Source organism: Frankliniella occidentalis, unplaced genomic scaffold (assembly GCF_000697945.3).
Source record: "Frankliniella occidentalis isolate FOCC.00 unplaced genomic scaffold, Focc_3.1 Scaffold23, whole genome shotgun sequence".
Taxonomy (NCBI): Eukaryota; Metazoa; Arthropoda; class Insecta; order Thysanoptera; family Thripidae; genus Frankliniella; species Frankliniella occidentalis.
Genome location: NW_026267153.1, coordinates 970,229 through 984,888, shown reverse-complemented (window position 1 = coordinate 984,888; position 14,660 = coordinate 970,229). Strand labels below are relative to the sequence as shown.

Sequence of the window (14,660 nt, the reverse complement as noted above, 5' to 3'; positions counted from 1 at the left end):
CCCCCACCCACTACCCCACCGAGGTCGCAGGGCTGCCGGAGGCGTTTTCATTCGCGTCACACATTTCCCCTGCAAGTTTACACACAAACTTAAGGCCATCGCCGACACCCTACGCCGGCACTGACCCTCCGACCTCTGACGGCGACCCTCCGACCTCGTCTCCTCGACCTCATCCCCGCCGCTCCTCGCTATTCGTGGAATCACTCCAGACTTGGGTAGGGGGTGGAGGGGTCGTCGTAGGCGACACACTTTTGGAACAAGAAATTTCATATCCCAGGCGTCAGATTACAACCCTCGCTGACTTTAACTCGCGACGGCTCCGGCCTTCAGACGAGCCTCATGTAGTGCTGGCTTTTAGTTTTCAGCCTCCAGCGGCCTCTCTGGCCTGCAGAAGAGTGCCATTTTTCTCTAGAGCTCCCTCGACTCCCTCTGTTACTTCCTTCTTCTCCCCAGCGGAAGAATGTCGTAAGAAGCCGCAAGCCGCGGCACATAGTGCCTCTTATAGGCGGAGGCGGAGCTATCTCTCGGCCAGCACCATAGTTTGCGTCATCCTACCTATACTCGTTTCACGTAAATGGCGCTAGTGGAGAGCGTTGCGCTTTTCGACAGACCGCCAGCAGCTGTCGGCGACTGACCGGCTGCCGCAGAGGTACGAGTCGAGGTCTTCCCGCTTTTCACCGGCGAGTGGCTGGACGCTGACTAGTATAACGCTGGACCTTTGACCTCTAGCCCTCTTGCTGCAGCCTTACCACCTTACGTAATGCCGAGCAGCGGCTGCGGGAGGCTTTGAGGTTGTGCTGGGCTGTGCGCTTCTGCTCTACCTCCGCCCCTGATGAGTTGTCCTTCACACTACCTCCCCGGGAGCTCCCTCATTTGGCCGACACGCGTACTTCACTCAGCTCTGAGGAACGATTTGCGGCATGCCTAGAGAGAGAGAGAGAGAGAGAGAGAGAGAGAGAGAGAGAGAGAGAGAACCGCAGTGCGTCGCTAAGTGAGAGCGGGGGATGTAATTATGAGCGGGATTCATTAAAACGCTTACACTGCAGCGGGCACGCTATATGACGCTGCCGTCTCGAGAGGACAATTTAGTCACAAGATTTCCAGCAGAAGAGTGTGAGAAAACGTGCACGTGGCGGTAAAAAAAAAATTGTATATGCGAAATATACAAGCAGCGTAAAAAGTTCTGGGGGAGCACAGTTTGAGCTGTGTGAGGATCCACGGTTGAATCACCTTGAAAAAGGCGTGCTTCAAAACAACTTCTCTCCCGGACCGCCCCGTTCCACACCCGGCTCCACCCCGCGTTCTGCGAGCACAAAGCGCTGCGCCCCCTCACCGCCGTGCCAAATTCTCAACTGATTGCACCTGAGGGAAAACGGACGACGACGACTTTGCAAATTACTCCGATTTGCCGCGTGCATGACCCCGGGTATTATTATTATTATTGTGATTAGTCAAAAGCGCCGTGCAATTAGTTAAGCCTCTTGCGGTGTTTTGCGGCGCTGTGGATTTTTTTTTTCTTTCTGGATGTGTGTTAGGGGAGGGGCGATTAAGACTGGGGAAATGCCCGGCCAGAAAAGCCCAGTATTAGGCGCTCGAGGTAGCTCCATTACTCGGCTCATTTTTTTAAATTAATTTTCGCGAAAAATAACACAACATTCTTTTAAAGGATTTTACTATACATTTTACCATTTTCTTTTCTAGTCGTATATGATGAGCGAGCGGCAGCGGCAGGTGTAGTGTTTCTCTCTCTGTCTGTCTCTGTCTCTCTCTCTCTAAATAAATAAAACGATTTCAATTTTTATCTCTCCGTCTCTTTTTCTCTCGGTAGCAGCTCTCTACCAATAATGCGCTCTGATATCACCCTGGATCTTACCTCAATAACCCCCCTTCCCCCGTTTCTGCCACCGGCTGACGCGCGCCGTTGTAATAAAAGCGGCAGTCACTCTGTCAGATTTTCGCATATCAGACTGTTGTGTTGGCAGCGCCGTGAGCGAAGAGCCCAGGTTGGCAGCATTGACGAGCCGCCAAAGACAGACCAAGCACCAGAAGTGTCGCAGCACCGAGGGGGAAAGAGGAACGAGAGAGGGGAGGGGGATTGTCACCGCCAAGTTTGGCGGAAGGGAAATTGCGCTGGAAGTGTTTTTGCGGAAGTGCTGTGGAAGGCGCAGCAGTGGCAGTAGCGAAACTTTTTTAAACAATTGTTTGTAACGGTGTGAGTTTGACATTGCCTAGCATACACGCAGTCCCGTGCGTATCGTGTGTTCTGGGTGACGAGCTCCATAATTTACTTTTTTCGACTGTTTTTATTGTGTGACCAACAGAAAACTTTTACCGGGCTAGGGGGATATGGGATGAAGACCGCCGGCCCCATGCCCTCCTTTTTCTGGTCCCCTCATCAAGCTAGCCCGTGCACCCGGTACTCTACCGGGTTTGCGTGTGCCGTTTTCTTCTTTTAAATAAAACTGAAAAGAAGTGGTAAAAGACTTTTTTGTCACCACCTCTCTCTCTCTTTCTCTCTCTGTCTCTTTCCCTCTCCCTCTCTCTCTCTCCCTCTTTCTCTCCCTCTCTCTCTCTCTCCTCCTCTCTCTCTCCTCCTCTCTCTCTCCCTCTCTCTCCCTCTCTCTCCCCCTCTCTCTCCCCCTCTCTCTGCCTCCCTCTCCCTCTCTTGCCTTCTCTCTAGCCTGACGCATTTTCTTGCCTTCACATCCACACAAACATTCTCCCTCACTTGCAGCACTCCACCCCCTCATCTCTCTCTTTCACTCACCCGCTCCGTCCCCTCTGTTTCTCTCTCTTTATCGCCACACACACTCGCACGTTACAGGCTGAGCTGACGCGACTTTTTAGTGGAGACAAATTCGTTGAAGATGAGAGCGAAGTGAGTGGTGGCGTCTACGAGGCGGTCTGTCCTCTCTTTCCTGAGGCCCCCTCCCCCCCCCCTGTCCTCCTTGGTGCGTCTGGAGCTGTCGATGTGTTGCCCGGCCTTGTGTCACCCTCGCTGCGCTCAGCCAGCCCCGTTAAATTGTGATTTTGGGCGGCGCGCAGCAGTTCCTTTGAGTTGCCGCTCTCGCCCCGCCGCGCCCGCCGCTCACCGCTGCCGCTCAGTCAAACACGCGTGTCAAGATGGCGGTCGTGAAAAGCAAAACGGATTATTTTCCAGCCGCGCGCTATTTGACTTCCGCTTGTTGACACTGGCGGCCCGGCCAAGTTGCGCCGCTGTTGTTTGTTGTGCGCTCCGCTGCTGTGCGCGACGGTGGCCCACGTCTCTCTCCGTGTCTATCCGAGTCTCCTCTCCTCTTCCAGCTCCCTCTCCTTAGTCTCTCTTCCTCTCCCTTCCTCTCTCTTCCCAGGCTCCCCAAACAATTTCACGGAGGTACAGCGGCCCTCGCGCCCCGCCGCGCCGCTGTGTCGCCCGCCGCTGGGTTTTCAAATCGCCCGCTCGCTGCGCTGCTGCGCCCCGGCGCCACTGCCGAGTGGGCATTTGTTTCGGGGCCGGATTGAGCCGCAAGTTTCGCAAAGTTGTGTGCGGCAGTAACTCTGTTAAGGCGGTGCGGCCCAACGTGCGTGAGCCCGGTGTTTGTTTTTTCGCGCCAAATCCTTTTGCGCCCGTTATTCTTTTCTTCCTTTTGCGATGACGTCCGTCGTCTTGGTGTCCCGCCCCCCCATCGGGGCCGTGAAATAGGTGAAGAGTCGTCCATTTTCATGAGCAGCGCAAGGGGACGTCGACGAATCTGTTTGGGCCCACCGGGCGACGGCGCCGCCACGACATCGCGCCACCTCCCAGTCATAATACACAACTTTAACTACATTACCCTTGCAAAACTTGGCAATTGCATTAAAAATCCTCTTGTCGGCTGATGAGCCCCCTTGAGGAGGGTCTTCGTTTTATTATCGTTATACTTTTCAGCGTTACTTCCTTTTTTTACGGGTCGATTGGTATGCGTTATAAGTTTCTGTTTTATTTAAACGAATCGCTTGATTTTGGCGACCCTCTTTTGTTTGCAATCTTGGTTTTCCTGTCTTTGTTTTGTGGATTCCAGCCCAGATGGGGAGGAGAAGAACGCGGTGAACCGCAGGGGAAGGACCTCCCTGTCGTCCCGCTGTGCCCTCTCCACGCCTCGCCACGTCCTATTGCAACCGCAAGTGTCGCAATCCAGCGCGCTTCTTTGTGGGGTCGCCTTCACCTCAGTTTAACCTCCCTTCAGCCCCTCCCAATCTCCGCTGCTCCACCTCCAACACCACCTCTCCTTTTACCGCGCCATCTGTCCTCTTCTGTCCCCTCTCCCATATACATCAGATGCAATGCTGCCCCCATCCCACCTCGAACCCCTTATTCACCCCCTTGTCCCAACGGTGGCTGTTCTCGAAGGACTGCATTATAAGAGGGACACTTATTGTTGTTGCAGGTGAGCAGGGAGACGCTGAAGCTGACGGTACGCTCCTTAGATAACGTCTGCCTACAGAGGAGGACCTTCGTCGCAGCTGGGTGAGTCTGTCTGCTTGCCCGGTTATGCACAGAAGGTTGTACACTGCCCCTCCAGATTCTGCTTTGCACCTGCGAAGGATTCGACACTCGGCCGCCCTTTGTTTGAGATCTGGCTGTGGATTTTGCAATTGCAAAGAGTTAAACGCAAATAATAGGGAATACCGATGCAAAAGTGCAACGCAATTATTGCTTCGGCTTTTGTAGGCCACTGGGCTGAAAAACCGTAGCGAGGAGAAACTTGCGAGAAGTTGGCTCTGTTCGCGAATTTATTCAACTAGCAATTTGAATATGGTTCGCTACAACACATGGGATGTGGTGGCGCCTGCCAAAAGATTATTATTACTGTCGGGGCGAATAGAAGGGCTGGAAGGGGAAGTACCGCCCTTGTATCGGACAAAAGATGTGCTATGGGGCTGGCGAAAAGAAGGGGGAGAGTAGTAGAGAGGCCTGATATGTCTAGGGAGTAGCGTGGCCGGCCACCTTTTGTCTTAGGATTACACGAGCAGAAGAATGAGCGAAGCAGCACAAGCGGGGGGTATAGACGGGGAAAGAAGTCACAGCCAGCAGCAGCTCGGGATAAGAAACCCTCAGCGGCAAGCGGCTTTATTTATCAGCAGAGAGTGTGCCTGCTGCAGAGAAGAAATCCGCACAGAAATCCTCATAATTAACTCAAGGCAAGTTGCGGCGCCGAGCCGTGGTGGTGGTGGTGCGCGGAGGGGGAGCAGTGTGTTGTGGAGGAGCGAGCGGCCGCGGTTTGATGGCGGCTCGTGTGCGTGCTAGGCTTCGATGAGGCCGGGTGCCCGCCCAATAGCCGACTTAAATCTCTTTTTTTTCCCTCCAGCCGTGTACACCTTCCTGTGTGTGTGTGAGAGTGTGCGCGTGTGTGTGCCGTCATGGTCAGCCCTTCCTGTCTGTCGGCCCCGGCCGGGGGCCGAGCCACGGGGGTTCGGATCAATCCTCAGTCCACTGCTTCTATCCACTTCCATCCACTGGCGGGAGGAGGCCTGCCGGAGGGCTGCCGGGGGCCGGTGGAGGGCCCCGGGGGGTCGCGCTCTGGTGCCCGCCCTCGGCCCCGCCTCGGCCAGGGGACATGACGGGACTACTGCCTGTCAGTAGAGCAGCGCACGCCTCAGCGCCTCGCGCCCGTCTCACGCCGATGTGTGCCGGGAAGAACAAGAAAACAGTGACACTGGGGCGTTCGAAGTATAAAATTAATGGATCATATTGGATTAAGTTGGAAACGTTCTACTCCGACGCAAACCAAATAGGCAAACCATACATTTGGACGAGCACGAGCCATGTTTTATTTTTTAGTGATGTACACTACAGGTAATTTGTTTTTGTCTGCAGAAATTCTGTGAGCCAAAACGTAAGACAATGCAAATTCAATTCGTTATTTTTAAGATTTAGAATTGCACCTGGTGGAAATGTGCAACCAAAACACATCTCTCGGTGGACGAATTAGTCCGAGATCCCATTAGTCCTTTTCAAAAACTGGAATTGTAACGTCAATCGGCAATCTTTATCAATACTGGAACGGCAATTGGCAACGGGGAACTTTTACCTTCGGGTAGACACAGCAGCCACTGGGGACTGTCTAAAAAGTTCCTCGCAATTTAGAGATTTGAAAAATTGCGCTTCAATACCATTGCAGTCTTTCGATGGGTTGGCATGCATCGCCGAGAAGTGTAAGCAGGACATACATGCACTGGGTTATGGACCCAACTTGTCTAGCTGGTACTTTGTGACCTCTCCTCCCCGCTGCACTGCGGCCTGGCGCGGCCCGGCGCTGCGGCAGTGGTCCTCTGCCTGCTATAATATATACCACTCCTGGGCGTCCTTCTCCGCGTTTGAATTATTGCCGAGTTACTTACTACTGAGTGTGGTGTGTGTGTGTGGCGGGGGAGGCCGGCCGCAGCCAAAGTTGGGGGAGTAGGGGTAGGGCGGGACTACTCGAGATAGCAAAGCCAATATGTGCGTGTGGATTCCGCAGTGGCTCATGGAATCAAACAAACTTCCATCCCGCCGTCTTAGTAATAATAACGTCGCGGCACTGATTCGTGTCCCCGCTTTATGAGTCCTAGGCACGCGGAAGTCGTCGACTTCGCAGGCTAAAATAACCATGGGGAAGGCCATGGTAAAATATAAATTATACATGGCAGTCTGTTATGGTTTAATGTTGATTAATCATGGTAATCCATGCTAACCATGAAACACCATAGATCAAGGTTTGGAAAACTGTGGTTTAGAAACCGGTAATCATAATCCATCGTCAAGTTACCATGCTGATATGGCTCCTAGTGAACAAGATTACCATGGTTACCCATGGTTATTTTAGCCTGGGAATTTCTCTCTCTTGCTCCGGCACTCTTCAATGACATACCAGAGCTTTCAATTGTGGGGGCGTTTAGTTGTTTCTTTTATTGAATACATCAAATTAAATGATCAATCTCGTTCGTAGCCATTTTTTTATTCCAAGCCCCCGGCTCTCTGCCTAAAGCCCCCCTTCACGGCGCAGCGTCCTGTTTTTCCCGACCCCAGCGCTGACACGTGGCGTCAGCAGGATTGCCGCCCTCCACTCATTTCCATAGGCTGCCCGACTTCTTGAGTGCGAGTGACCGCCCCAGCACCGCCTACCCCCGCTGGGGCCATCCCCCCACCGACTGGAGCCCTGTTCGGGGGTGGGGCGGGCAGGGGCACAACTGTACGGAGCGGGTCGTGGGGCGTTATGTTCGCCCGAGGGCCCCCCGCGGGGCCTTGTGACGCCTCCGGGGCCTCCCTCGGAGCCCCCTCTGTCTCTGTGTGTCTTTTCCTCTGCCTCGCTTCTTCCTTTATTCGCCTGGTCCTCTCTTCCCTTTCCCCCTTCACCTCGTTTCCCGAAGTGAGTTTGGACGGTGTTTTGAAATAAACGCACATTTTGTAAACGTTTGTTGGTGGCCCTATCGTCGGCGCAAGCATCCAGAACTAAACTAACACTGAGCGGCGGGTCGGGGAATGTCGGCAGTATGTGGGAAAACAGCAACGCACTGCGGAGAGAATTTTTCCCTCCTTTTTCTGTTTTTGTTGAAGACTAGCAACAGCGGCAGCTAGATTGCATTATTTCGCGACTTGCAACTGCAACACGAGCGGGTTTCCATTTTTGTTTTAATTTGTTCTTTTTTAAGTATTTGAAGAGGATTGCAGTTTGCGTGGTGCGACTCGCCACGCCTGCGGGGTGGAATGGCATTAATGTTGAACACCTTTACTTTCTCGTTGTTCTGACCGAGCCACGCTCTGCTGGTCCGGGCCGCACTGCCACGCCATGCTATCCACGCCATTCCCCTCCTTACCGTGCCCCGCCTCTCCCTGCCCTGCAAGGGCGCCGTCGATTCCCGGGCGCGCGCCTGTCTAGCCTCAGGGCGCGAACACGGTGCCTGTAAGCAGGTTTGTAGAACCTTTGGCCCCCGTTGATTATCGAACACTGGAAATTAGGTCATGTCGAGAGGCTAGGACTCTGGCCTGGTTGCTGACCGTAGCTCTGGATATTCGACAGGACAGTATTCTCACAGCGGGTAGACAAAAAGTAGGGCTTGCTTCCTTTTGAATGGTGTTAAATTTGAATACATTTAGAAAGACACGGAAAATGTTGGGAGAAGGTTCCCTACCGTTACATTGCCATCTCACTTGTTATGGTACACCCTGAAAAATATTTTCTTGATTCAAGTGTAATCTGACACAAAATGAAATTTACCGTCGAAACAATCACTGCACTGATAAACTAAGTGTTCAACTGCACAACACTTATAAGTGTGCAACTGTAAGTTAAAGACTTGCAAGTGTGCAACTGCAAGTTAAATACTTCCAAGTGTGCAACTCGGTAGGTGTGCACTTGCAAGTGTGCAACTCCTTGGTTGAACACTTCCTACGCAGTAAGCGTCCAATCTAAGGAAGTGTGCGTGCAACCGAGGAGTTGCACACTTGCAAGTGAACATCTACCGAGTTTAACACTTGCAAGTGTACGACTACGGAGTTGCACACTTGCAAGTATTCAACTTGCAGTTGCACACTTACAACTGTTGAGCAGTTGAACACTTAGTTTATCAGTGTGTGAAAAATAGTAGGTAGGTTTACAGGAAAATTTTTCTTGACGCAAGTTGTAAAATTACAATTTGAAATCGTAAAAATACATGCAGTATGTATCGACTTAAAATCCATTGGTGAGTAAAAAATCTGCTCTCGTAAATTTACAGCTCAAATTTATAATTCGAGCTTACAAAATTTTTGTAAATTTACGCCGATATTTTTCACAGTGATCAATTTTGTCTTTGGAATAAGATTTTTCTCTCGTTCGAAAGAAAATATCAGCTTGTTTCAAGGGTAAACTTGATCTTGTGTCAGCGTGCACTTGAAACAAGGAAAAACTTACTTGAAACAAGAAACGATTTTCCTGGGTATAACAGTGTAGGTATTTCATCAGGAGGGGCTGTCATGTCTCTATGCACGATTTAAGACGAGGAGCGTAGGAGCGTATGCGGGATCCAAGACAGGACATGCGTGCTCTAACAGCAGTCGCTGGAAAAGAGTCTGCCACCACAACCGCTTTCGGCGAACTAGAGCGGCTAGAGCGAGATCCTCGGGGAAGTGTCCTGTGGCGTCCCAAATTGGCCTTTTGAGTCGTGCACGACCACCCATGGGAAATACGAGAGCGTTCTTTTTTTGGCCACATCAGTTGATAGATATTGTTTAAGTGGCATCTTGATGACGCGGTCGGGGTAATTGGACACGGAACACAGCGTAACCCGCGAGAGGTAGGTAGACAAGGCGGTGGAATCACGCACGAGAAGAACACACCCAGAAGTTGGTACGCTACGTACGTCCAGCGACAACAGAGGGGTGGTCTGTTGTTTTTTTCTACATATGCACTGAAAATACAATGGTGCTATCTAATGCCTTTTTACGGGCATTGGTGAATTGGTGTCTTTACAAAGGCGCGACTGGCGCCTAAAGGTGCTAGTTTTGGCAATTTTAGTGCCTTTACAAAGGCATTAGTCCAGTAGCACCTTTAAAAGGTGTTATGTAGCATCTTTGTTTTTCCAGTGTGGAACATTCCTACACATGGAAGCCAATTTCTGGTGGCTAAAGTCAAATTTCTGATTCCAGCAGCCATAGACTCGAACAAATGTTTAGTCACAGCACAGTCTATTTTTTTTTCGTGCGTATGCAGAGTACGGGAGGCAGATTGCAAACGCCGGGGAGCAGCGGCGGCGGAGATGTGTCTCGGGTGATTCCGGACATGTCACGTTACTTTGTGGTGGGGGGACGACGTCACCACCCTGACGTCGCCCTGACGTCGTTCTGACGTCGCCCTGACGTCGCCCGCTCGGCCCTTTTGTCGGCTCTGAAATGAACCCCTTCCGTCTCAGACGCGTAGTCGCCGTGGTCATATTTTCTTATCGCTTAGGAGGGGGAAGGGGGCTTTGTGGTTGGCTGGCATAATCGTTGGGGGCGAAAGGGGTGTCCCACCCGGGAGAGAGATGATAATTCCTCCTCAGAATGATTAATTGCTCTTTATTAATGTTGTCTTTTTTTCTTCTCCACTGAAGATTTGGAAAGTCCTCGATAACTCTTACCTTCCCCCGCTCTCGCTCCTCTTTTCTCCGCGAGTCTGCATTTTCTCTTCTTTCCCCTCTGTTCCTCTCGCTCTGGCCTCCCTACCCCCATCACCACCCCTTGTCACGCCGAAGAGCTGGTTGTCTCGGGACAATGAGATCGATGTGGCGGAGCCTCTCGCTCTCCCTGCAGAACCTCGCCGCAGGATCTATTGCCACATACTGCCGTTTTATACACTTTCAAGTGTTAAACACAGAGTGTGTTGAACGGAAAAGTGTTTCGCTTTCCTTTATTTACTGAGTTTCTTTTAAAAACTAGGTAATTGCAAAACCATGGATAAGGTAACAATCCTTCACGCATCTTTTATGCTCTTGAATAAAGGCGACATTTCTCTACCATTTCCGCAAATGTGCTAAGTCAAGTTGCACTTTTGTTTGCGTTATTCCACCAAAGGTTTCGGTGTGTATACACTGTTAAAAAAATTGCTGTAAATTTACAGCGAAAATGTGATTAATTTTGTTAGCAGCATATACTGTATTTTTACAGGCCTTACTGTAAAAAAGCAGCGTTAATGAAAATGTCGGAAACAAAGTTTCCGACCAAAAGCAGTAACTTTGTTTTGATCCTGTAAAAAAAAAATTGTAATAATACGAGTGTCCTGTTTTGGAACAAAATGTGCTGCTAACAAAATTAACTTCTCTTTTCTTGTAAATGTACAGCAAAGTAATACGTAGTAGTTTGTGTTTTGGGCCACCATGGGCCGAATATCACAATTTTCGAGAGTGTTCAATGTGTTTCAAATGAAAACAACATTTCTGTTACATTACAAGAGTGTCAATCAGGCAGTAAGTCGTTAGGTGACGGTTATTTTTAACAGTGTACGCGGCGTATGAATGCGGCGTGGCATACGGTCTCTCATTCTCCTTCATGACATCACTTAGGCCCCTCTGAGGTAATAATGAGCTTTATTACAGGGCGAGAATATTGGTCTTGCGCCTCCCCGACCACCTCGCCGCGCCTAGCGAGGGGTGCCAGCCACACCTACACTGGTGTGGCTGTGTGAGTTTCTGCGTGTGTGTGTGTGTGTGTGTGTGTGAACGCGCGCGCGCGTGTTCGGTGTAAGGGGTTGTTACGGGGCGGCGCTGTGCGGTGCCGTTCGCGTTCTCAGAACAATAAGCGAAGTCAATACAGGAAACACCACGCAAATAATACACCCCCTTGTCTCAGACCCCCTCCCCCCTTTTCTCTATCCCCCCTTCTCCTGCTTTCCCTCTCCTGCTGTCTCCCTCTGTCTCTTCTCACCTCCTAGGTCACTCTTTGTCTCTCTTTCACGCTCGCTCTGGCGTTCTCCCTCTCCTGTGGCCGTGTATGGTGAGTGACAAAGTCATTGTAATGTGGACACAAAGCTGGACGCGATAGATATGATCCTGTATGCGTTATTGTGTGTGTGTGTGCACATGGACGTGCGTGCATTTCAAATCAGCTTTGGCTATGGCCTGGGCTGAGCCGCCCCCTCTCCCTTTCACCCCTGCCTCCTCGTCTTTGCTGGCTATGGCTTTCTGGCTACGGCCGGCTGGCTGACAGCAGTAAAGCAATGGTGCCAATGTGCGTCTCGTTTTTATGGCGGTAAACTTGATTTCCAGCTGCGGGGTTTTGCTGCACGAGAATTATGACTATTGTCGGCAGTGTGCACGCGGTGTGGCGCGGGTCGCCCGCCGTGGGGTGGGAGCGCACGGCATGAATGTTTTGATGGCCTTGATCCGGGCCACGGCGGCGGGGGGATGTGGATCGGATGAGGCTTAAGCGGCACGTAAGCGCCAGGTCCGGTCCTTAAGGGCGACCGTAGGTATGAATGCGTAATGCGTCAAGGACCGCGCTCACACCTGCCGCTCCGGTCATAGGTATGGTCTTGCCTTGTATGGTGGTGCGTTGCGTGCTAACGGAAGAGGAAAACTGCCACCTGACCCAAACGTAGCGACCATGTTAATATTTCCCGTCAATGCCAGTGACTGCGTGACACTAAATATCATGTTCCTTGCTTTTCTTCATTTCTTTCATTCCTTCCTTCCCTTAATTCCCTTCTCTTTCTTAATTTCCTTCCTTCCTCCCAGAAAATTATTTGCACATGAAATAAACAAGTTTTTTTCTTTTTTTTTCTTCTCTGTGTCAACGTTGAGAATGCCGTACGTTTTGGTGACGAAGTGTTTATTTCCGTGTATTGTATGTCGGGGAACATGATTTCATTTGCCTCCCGCCTGCCATCTCTGCTGGCCCGCTCCGCCTCTTGTGAATGCAGCGCCCGGGAGGTCAGCCTGGCTGGTTATCTCCCGCTCGCTCCCTCCCCTTTCTGCCGGAACAAGGTTACTGGATTCCAAGACGGGGGCAGACTAGCGGGTAAAGGGGATCCGACACTGCCATAAACCGATCGGTCCAATTTTCATCTGATATCCTTACGGTAATATTATTACGAAATGTATCCTCCTTGACGATGCAAAGAAATTGCCTCTCAGCACTTGTGTGATTGTGGTCCATATGCTCTGGAAACCCGAGTGTGTACTTGAATGCAGTACCTCCTGCGTACCTACATGTATGCCAGAGGTACTGTGTACTTGGGAAGTAGTATACAGGGGGTAGTGTGTACTTTACTTATTACACACTAACAGCTCCATACATTTATGAAGGAGATTTGGGGTGTACTACGTCAAGTACACAATACCTCCTGCATACTTTACCAAGTACACAACACTACCTCCTGCATACTTGCCAAGTACACACTTGGGTTTTCAATGTGGTTTCCTACCATACATAAATATTTTGGGTTACACTGTGGTCTCTTTGCGCCCTGCGGGGTGGGGCCAGAGGCAAGCATAGCATCTAACGGCAAAGGCATCTGGGTCTCAGTGTTGGCATCTCGAACCACGCTGCGCGCCCCCCGAGCTAGCCAGCCCGCGCCACGCCACGCTCCTGGCGATTGTTTTCGAGCACTGTTCGTTTGCTCCGGCGGATCAGGCCCCGGCATGACTTTGTCTTTCAATGAAAGTTGGGATGACGGGAGAACTAGTTGTCCAATTAATAACACAGGTCGCTAGGATTCTACAACGTCTTTTGTCTCCGTCCGCACTTCTACAAATTCTGATGCATCAAATGCATAAAATGGAAATATGCCTCAGAAAATTTAAATCGCAAACAAGTGTTCTACACAAAACAGTCCATACAGTTTCAATAATGAGATGCTGGGTATACTCGCACACAAATTAGGAGATCTCTGGAAATACAACCGCTGGAAATCCTCAATAAATTTTAACTCAGGCCCGTCACTACGGACAGGCGGCCGGTGAGGGACCGAGAGGGGAATTATTAAATAAGTGAGCAGAGCGACTTGTGCTGCTGCAGCACACACATCGACGTCCGGAGCGTTAGCGCCTGCCATTGTGCAGCGGAAGTCGAGCCGGACAGGAAGTGAGAAGGGGAACAGAGGACCGTGCTCTGCATTGGTCCGCCGGGCTCTGCAGCACCAAAGACAGAGAAAGATTGGAGGCATAAATAAAACGGACTGCGTTCAGGCGCAATGCACGCCTCTCAATGTGGTTGAGATGGAAATGCAAAAGCTAGGGTGAGGGGAAGGCGGGGAAAGGGGTGTCGGCCTTGGGTGGGACGGAAAGAGAAGGATAAGGGGACCGGTTGTGGGAAAGAGAGAGAGCGAGAGAGAAAGATGGGGGAGAACGGGTGAGGTTAGGGATGCTGGAGGGGAGAGAGAGGGGGATAGCGCGGTGGGCGGGCGGTCTGGAGCAGCCTCGCCACCATTCTAATCCACTCCATTCGGCGAGAAATTAGCCAAGTTGGCGGATGGTACGGCCTCGGCTGCGGAAGTGCGGAAGGGGACAAAAGGGGGGCGGGGGCGGGGACGAGGGGGCGACAAGCACTTAGCAGTTAGCGTGGGGGCGGGGGCGGGGCGGGGCGGCCCCACCCTGCACACGCGCAAAGTAAATACCGCCGCGGTGGCCGGGCGGGGGCACGGGCGGGGCCGACCCACGCCGCCCACCCTCCTCCCGCGGGCGAGCGGAAGGGGCTTGATTTGCCTGAGACCTGTGGCCTTCCCTCTGGTATGTGCAGCCGGACTGCTCGCTGGCTCACACCCCGCCGGCTTCTACTACTCTGCCCCTCACTGAGCGGCCCCGCCCGGCCCACCGAGCCCCCCGCGCGCCTTGGCCCGCGCGCTCCCTTTGAGCGTAGTATTGCATTGTGTCCCGCCATTGTCGAACGACAGAATGGCTGGGCCGCGCGCCCCCTCTTCGCTCCCCGCCCGCCCTGCCCCATAGCTCTCGGCAGGCCGGCCGTGCGAAATCTGAGCCACCTGCTGCAAAGTAGTAGGCTAATGCTGGATCGATTAGGGCGGCGGCGCCGAGCCGACCGGGCTCCGACACAATAAGAGCGTTTTATCACCTCCTTGGCCTTGCGCCGCCGCCGCCGGCCGCGTCGCCGTTCAGCCGGCTCGTCATTCCCTGATTGATTCGCGCGGGTACTGCGGCGAGCGATTACCCTCTAAAGTACGTTCCAAAGAGACGGTCTCTCTCTCTCTCTCTCT

The 14,660-nt window shown here is 52.0% G+C and overlaps 1 protein-coding gene across 3 annotated transcripts in view; it reads left to right on the top strand.

Moving 5' to 3' along the window:
* Positions 1 to 14,660, top strand: part of LOC113216127 (acid sphingomyelinase-like phosphodiesterase 3a) — a 206,940-nt gene that overhangs the window by 101,976 nt on the left and 90,304 nt on the right. The window contains exon 3 of one of the 3 annotated variants that reach the window (XM_052265095.1): positions 4,407 to 4,486. The exons of the other annotated variants lie outside the window; for them this stretch is intronic. The gene's annotated coding sequence lies outside the window, so the exon portion shown is untranslated. The remainder of the gene's footprint in view (positions 1 to 4,406; positions 4,487 to 14,660) is intronic. 3 annotated transcript variants of the gene reach the window in all.